The sequence below is a fragment of the Sorex fumeus genome, unplaced genomic scaffold, assembly GCF_029834395.1.
Source record: "Sorex fumeus unplaced genomic scaffold, SorFum_2.1 ptg000034l, whole genome shotgun sequence".
Taxonomy (NCBI): domain Eukaryota; kingdom Metazoa; phylum Chordata; class Mammalia; order Eulipotyphla; family Soricidae; genus Sorex; species Sorex fumeus.
The window spans coordinates 45,601,019-45,609,067 of NW_026606091.1; positions in this window are offsets into that span (position 1 = coordinate 45,601,019).

The following is an 8,049-nucleotide window of genomic DNA, read 5'->3' on the forward strand; positions in this document are numbered from 1 at the left end:
TTCATTAGAAGTGAGTCAGTTCTTTCATACCACGCTCAAGGAAATGGGATTCCACGCTGAGGGCCCATCCTAGAAGCTATCTACAATATCATCACTACTAGAGTAGACTTGGCCAGGATTGCTCTGATCCTTCTGTAGTGCTCCAAGCCTTGCCAAGAACTTCTCTCCTTACATTGCCACATGTCCTAGTGGAAGCAGTTGTTGATGTTTCTTTTGGATTCCAGCACCTGGCATAGAGCCTAGCAATGACCTGCTGAACTGCATTAAATTGTATGTCTCTAAGCCATGGTCAGGATATATAAACAGTGTTGATATTTGGGACTACACTGTGAAATAAAGCTCACAGAACAGGATGTTTCCTTTGGAGGTGATCTTGTCCAGTGTTTTTATATCTTTTCCACAGTGCCCTAAAAACATATTTGTAATTTCTGAGGAACATGTGGCAGAAGTCTGGACGAGTAGTTATAATAAAGAAGGGTGAAGAAGAAAGGCAGTGGGAAACAGGGATGCATTTTTTATCCTAGAAGAGAATTAAATGATAGTTTTCAATCTTCTCCATGTCTCTCCATAATTTCAGGATGCTCTGCCATTGAGGGAGGCAGAGGAATGCAGATACAGAAGGTATTCAATTGCTAGCTGTATTAGCAAGGAATACAACCAAGGAATGAAATTTGCTTACCATCATCCTCAGGAGACCCTAAGCAACAAAGGCAGAGAAAGGTCAAATAAAATTCAATCATGTCTGTATGCACATTATGCCCAGAATTCCTGCCTGCCATTTTCCCCCATTGACCTTGGTAAATAGCATATCAGTGTTCTTCACTTGGAGGCCACTCGGAGGGGGCACAAGTGAAAACTGCATAAGTAGAGAGCCACGTGATGTTGAAATAATTGTTGGAATGGAGGTTGGGTACAGGAAAGAAACTAGGCTGGAAGTGGGCATAGTCAGAAGAAAGGCTGAGAAACACTGATGTAGATTATGTCCCTTCCTTAACAAAAGCAGAGGCTTCAAGGATCTAGCACTTGGATCCTTGGACATCTGAATAGAGAGGAGTAAATGTCCTACCTGACCTTCATAAAAAATAACCCATCGAATATATAAATAACATAAACCTTGAGATTCCATGATCCACGAGCCTCTATGAACCAGCTACCAAGAAAGAAGGAACATACTGCCAACTACTCATGTTGAACACCAGCAACTGTAGAACAAACACAAACTCTATGTTCTTTTTCATGTTTTGCCTTTTATCACAAAGCAGAAATCTTAAGATTTCTTTCTCTTAGAGAAACCATGCCCCAATGCAGGTTCTTCATAAAAAGCAAAATGGGTTAATGCAAACTTCTGAAAACTGGAAATACCTGCATCAAATGTTACAGACTAGGTACTCTGCTGGGAATAAGAGTCACAGACATAAAAGACACTCAAAAAGCAGTCTTAAATATGCTCACACTCTTGTCATGAGACTCATGAGTAGCAAGAATTCTATCATAACAATGTGTGGTGATGTAAGAGAAATGTGTACAGAATAGGACATCTGAAGATAGCAGAGTAAATATCCTACCTGACCTGGGACATCAAAGGAGACTTCTCAAGGAAGTAAGAACCAAGGGAGCATCCATCAGTTACTGAAAATAAACAGAGGAATAGCATTCCAACAGAAAGGAAAACATATTGAAAGACACACAGATCAGAGCATGAAGGTTTCAAGGCCTTACAAATATGCTGCGGAAAAAAGAAGGAGAGGAAGGGAAGATAGGAGGAAGAAAAGGTGAATAGAGGATTCTCGTTCCAAGAATGTGGATTTTATCCAAGGAGTAGTAGGAAGCCATAAGACATTGCAGGCAGAATGACATGGTCATGTTTATATAGTAGAAGGAGCATCCTAATAGAAGTATGGGGAAATGATTGGCAGGAAGATCCTCTAGCAAGCTGCTATAGTAAACAGGCAATAGATTAATGAGCTCTTAAAGTAAGGAAGGGAGAAAGAGACAAATCATCAAGGCCTTTAGAATGTATATCCTCAGCAGAACTTGGATTAAATACAGAGTTAAGTAAATAGGAGCTTGTAGACTTAGTTAAATGCCTTGGGAAGTTGAGTAGATGAGTATTGTCATTGAAATGAAACATAAAGGAATTTCCAGGTTTCAGCAGAAGTAATGAATCTATTGCATGACAAATTGATGTGATAGGAATTTAGGATCAATTCTTTCTTCTGGAGTTTAGGATCAATTCTTTCTTCTGGAATTAGACAGTTAATTTATATTAAGATGCTCTTTTATAGGTAGAAATTTAGACTCCCAATCATGAGAGCCTTCGAGAAAAAGTTTTAAATTAGAGTTTATCCGCTCTAGTTACTAAGGTGACTCCAAATTTCTTCTGCAACTCTCCATAACATCCCATTTCCATGTAGGAATGGCACAGATAGGGGAACAAACATTGAAACATTGAAAACATTGAAAAGATCTAGCTATATAGAATTAGCTCTTCATCTCACACTATCTAATCCTTATGGGAACTTTAACATGAGAAATCATGTTTTATAGGTCAACTGAGAGCCATGTCAACTGGATAAAATATGCATATATATATGCACTCGGATGAGCCTCAGGCATGAAGGAACCGGCAGAGGAACCCAGGCGTGTGGGACTTGGGGTTGAGATCTCCAAAAAGGCTCGGATCGGGACTGGGCCTCCTCCACCCAGATCCCCCATCCTCCAGTAGCTAGAGAGTTACACCCACCAACTGCCGTGTAATCTCCCCACCGGCCAAGATCCAGAGACTATAAAACCAAGCTCCCTTGCCAGGCTCTGCTGTGTAGACAGGATACTCTCAGCAACTTGCCAGGCTCTCCAAGAGGGACAGAGGAATCGAACCCAGGTCAGTCGTGTGCAAGGCAACTGTCCTACCTGCTGTGTTATTGCTCCAGCAAGATATATATATATACACACAAATATATATAAGTTATAGATATATTATAATAATATATTTGTAATATGGGGCTGGAGCGATAGCACAGCGGTAAGGCGTTTGCCTTACAAGCGGCCAACATGGCCGACCCGAGTTCGATTCCTCCGCCCCTCTCGGAGAGCCCGGCAAGCTACTGAGAGTATCTCGCCCGCACGGCAGAGCCTGGCAAGCTACCTGTGACGTATTCGATATGCCAAACACAGTAACAACAAGTCTCATGGTGGAGACATTACTGGGCCTGCTCGAGCAAATTGATGAACAACGGGAGGACTGTGATCCGTGATTTATAACATATAATATTTAAAATAATATAAATAATTTAGTGAATAATATAAAATATAAATATAATAATATATTTTATAACAATACGATGACAAAATATTTATAAAATATAAATATACAATTTATATTTATATGTCATATATATGACATATATATGTGTGTGTGTGTGTGTGTGTGTGTGTTTTCTGAAGGATCTGGCGGTGCTCTATCTCTCCCACCGCCTGCATTTGGTAGTCTCGAGCCGTTTCCCCCACCCCAGGGAGGTCGATGGCGATGGACAGGCGAAGGAACGAACGAGGGCCAGGCTGGTCAGTATCAGTTGTAGTTTATTCCAGTCTTGAGCCTCAGCCTGAGCCTCAGTCTCTGCAGTCTCGAGCCCCAAGCCCCCTTTGAGCTTACAGTCTTAGTTTATATAGCAATCACGTAGGGTGGTGACAAATATGGGTTGAACATTAACAAATCAGCAAAGAGAGGTAAAACCGCTCCTCGAGGAGATTAGCTCAAGGATTAAATCTCATCTAAAGATATTTATTCCAGATTACTAGGAGATCTGCTCAAGGGTGGGATCCCAACAAGGGTGTATTCTTTCCTCAGCTAGTAATGTACTTAAATAGTTGTAGTAAGTCTACTTCTAATATTTCTAGCAATGTCATTCTGTATGAGCACAGTAAGAGATAAACTTAACAGTTTGGTTCTTACTGAGGACATCTCACTATATACTCCACTATATATATATATATATATATGTATATATATATATATGGATTATGACAGCATTTGTCCATGATCATGCCCTCAACTTATAGTTGAGTATCGTGTAATCCCATCAACGGCCAAGACTCAGAGACTACAAAAACCAGCTCTCGGAAGAGAACAGCGCAGTCTCCTGCCCTGGCGCCTGACTGTCCTCGCCGCCAGGGCCCCTTGGAGGGGAGCGGGTTGAGCTTTCCTCCCCACCCTGACCAGGGCTCCGGCAGCCAAAGACCTCCAGGATCAGCCACCACCATGCTGAGACCACTCTCCGCACACATGAAGGTACTGGCAGATGGACAAAGTCACGCGGGTCCCGGGGCCGAGATCTCCAAGCCTACTTGGATTTGGGCCGAGCATCCTCCACCCAGATTCTCTAAATTCCAGTAGGCAGGGGTCACACCCACCAACTGGCCCCCTGGCGCCGTGTAATCCCATCAACGGCCAAGACTCAGAAACTATAAAAACCAGCTCCTGGAACCATCCTATTATCTCATTATCTCAACCATCTTATTATCTCATTCCTACTTTGGACAAACCGGCAGGCTACCGAATGTAGCCTGCCCACACGGTAGAGTCTGGCAAACTCCCTGTGGCATACTCAATATGCCAAATACCAGTAACAATGAGGGGTCTCATTCTCCTAAAGAGCCTTGAATATAATCTCAGGGCTAGGATGAAGGAGATGTTACTGGGGCCTGCTCGAGGCAATCGACGATTAACAGGATGATTTGTGATTTGTGATTTGTGATATAAATTTATATAACCTGTGCTATCAATCAGCAAGTAGGGCGTTTGCCTTGCCTGTGGCCAACATGGGTTTGATTTCTTCGTCCCTCTTGGAGAATCCGGCAAGCTACTAAGAGTATAACGCCCACATGTAAAAGTGGAAAGTTCCCTGTGGCATATTCAATATGCTAAAAATAGTAACAACAAGTCTCACAATGGAGACGTTACTGGTGCCCACTTCAGCAAATCCATGAATAGTGGGAGGACAGTGCTACAGTACTATATGTGACTCATATTAAAATGTATAGATATTTTATTTATGGCATATTTTCTCAATTGTTTAAAATGTCATTCTTATCATTTATGCAGTTTCCATTTATAGTTTAATGCCAAATTCATTATTACAGATTTACAATATATATCAACATTAATGTATATTAATATTTTATAGGCAAATCAGTCCTTGTTACTTTTTCCTGATAATTTTGTCTGATTATTTTTGCTTTCTTAGTTTTTGCATCTGCATTCTAAAGTCAGTTGTTCTTATTAAAAGCATTTTATCAGAATTTTATTTGGTTTACCTTAAGACTGCAATTTCTCAGGGGAAAGTTTCACTAAAAGTGATTTGCCATATTTTCCCTTCACAAACAAAAATAAGGTCCTGGCTGAGGAACCTGAAGTATAAATAAAACTCTGATACTACAAGTACCTTTCCTTTAGTGTTAGATCTGTAGCTTTGAGAAAGATGATAATTAAGTGTATTAGATAATAGGAACTGACTATAAGCACAGAGTTGTTATAAGAATGAAGTTCCAAGGGACGGGAAGGGGAAAACGTTTCCTCTTTTAGAGAAGCAAACCCTCAAACCTCTCCATTATCTGCATACTTATTCAACATTTTAAAGACTAACATATGAAGGTATATAGATATACAGATTTCTTTCTAACTCCATAATCCATTTGTGACAGTAGGCTAAATAGATAATATCCAATTATCAAGTCTCTCATTCACAGTCATCCGAGTCACAAGAGCAATAGAGAACGCTATTCCAGTGGTGGAATGTTAGAATTCCGAAGTCAGTAGTTCCTCATGCTGTCATCTCATATCCTATCAGGGAAGGAAGTCATTAGCTCTCACATCTCCATAGACAGCTAGAATATTTGATGGAGAGGGAGGTTAAGTTTGATGGCAGTAGGTCCTGAGGGTTTTCTTTCACTAGACATCCAGAAAGTAGATGATTACGATGACTTGGATGAAATTGTCTGTATGAATTTTCTGGTCTCCCAGAAATACCCAAGCATTGCCTGCTGGATAGGTTACTTTGGCCCCAGAGAGAAGAAAACATGCACTTACTAATTTTCCCATGTTTATAAGACTGTGTTCCACAAGAATTTTGACTGATCTCCTCAGTAGATACACCTACATATCCAGTAAACCATCTAAGCTAGGAAGCTTGCCAAGATTACTTACACCAATTTTCAAAGAAGCCTGAATAACCTGTCCACCAAAGGACATACCCAGTGTGATCTTGGGATAGAATTTTCTATCCCCATTACATTTCCTGTGTCTCTGAGTAATCTTATTTGCTATGTCCCTTGCTTTTCGATATATTCACCAGAGAAGAAAAAAATCACCACTGACCATGACTACTTTGCTTCTAAGACTTGTTGTCCATAGAAACATCTTGGTATAATAGAATACCTCTAAAATGTATATAAAATTGTTTGGTGGAAAATTACTAATCAGAAGTCAGACCTGAATTAAATTTCTGCCTCCATCATTTAAGACTTACAAGATGTTGGACATATTGCTTAATCTTTCATAACTTGTCTGGAAAAGATATATTTATTGTTGAGATATGCAGAAAATGTAGGAGCAAAAAGGAGGTTAAAAGTCACTCCCTATGGACTGGAGTGATAGATAGCACAGCAGGTAGGGTGCTTGCCTCACACACGGCCAACCCGAGTTCAATTCCAAGCATCCCGTATGGTCCCTCGAACATTGCCAGGGGTAATTCCTGAGTGCAGAGCCAGGAGTAACCCCTGCGCATTGCCAGGTGTGACCCAAAGAGCAAAGAATAAAATAAACCCCAAAAAACAAAAAAGAATTTACTCCTTAGTGGTGGTGCCATCAAGTGTTTGGTGGCAATGATACCAAGAATAGGATGTAGTCATGGCGGTGACTCAGATGTATCCAGTATCTGATGATAGTTGTGCCAGTGGCAGTTCCCAGTGTCCAAAAGCACTGTGTCACCCTGACCAGGCTGTTCCTCTGTATACTACTTGTTATCTGACTGTCTTTCCATAAGCTGACTACCTGAAAACCTTCTAATAAATTTCTTTACTCCTAAGTTAATCAATATACCCACCAGTGTGATGGATATATATATATATATATATAATATATATATTAAAGAAATATCCCTCTGCATTAAGAGTCTGAACAATCAGTGCAGCAGATTGACCTGAGGTAGAGAAAGCCTACAAGAATAAAAGTATATCCATGGATTTTTCTAGAAGAAAGCTAAATAAAATAAGCATCTCCTATGGAGAGATAGGAGAATTTCCTCAGTACCATTTAAGCCAGATTTAAGAATATTTCTTTGAGGTTTTTTTGTTTGGGGGTTTTAGTTTTGGGGCCATAACTGGCGATGCTCAGGAATTATTCCTGGCTCTGCACTTAGGAATTACTTCTGGTAGTGCTCAGGGGACCATTTGGCCAGGGATTGAACCCGGGTAGGCTGCATGCAAAGCAAGCACCCTACCTGGTGGACTATCTCTCCAGCCCCAGATGTAGGGATCTTTGAACTATATTAGAACTTTCCATAGATTTTCAGATTGATGTCTTGATGCTGTCAGTGGGGGGGGGGGGGGGTTGCATAAATCAGGAAGAAATGCTGTATTTGGGGAAATGAGCAGCAGGGTAGAGATCTCAGAAAATAATTTTGTTCCATTGTTAGGAAAAGCCAAGAAGTAGACCCATAGTCTGAAAAAGTTCCTGGAACATTGGAGTATCAAAGATATATTCTAAGAGGCAAGGGTGTATGATGGAGAAGCAGTAAAATAAATCTGCGGAGCAAATAGGAAAATGGTGAAAGTATGACAAGCCCAATGAGTGATCCAAAAAGTATCCAAGTGATCGTGGCCTATTTCTCCTATCTGGTGTATTATTTGTGCTCCAGGGAAAGATGGAACACCTTAAAGTATTTAATTGAAGTGTAAGATTCTTACATTTGTAAGATCCATGGTTATCTGCTCTGTGCCTTAAAACTACCATTAACTCCATTAATGGACTCTCTTGCCTTCTTGTACCAGTTG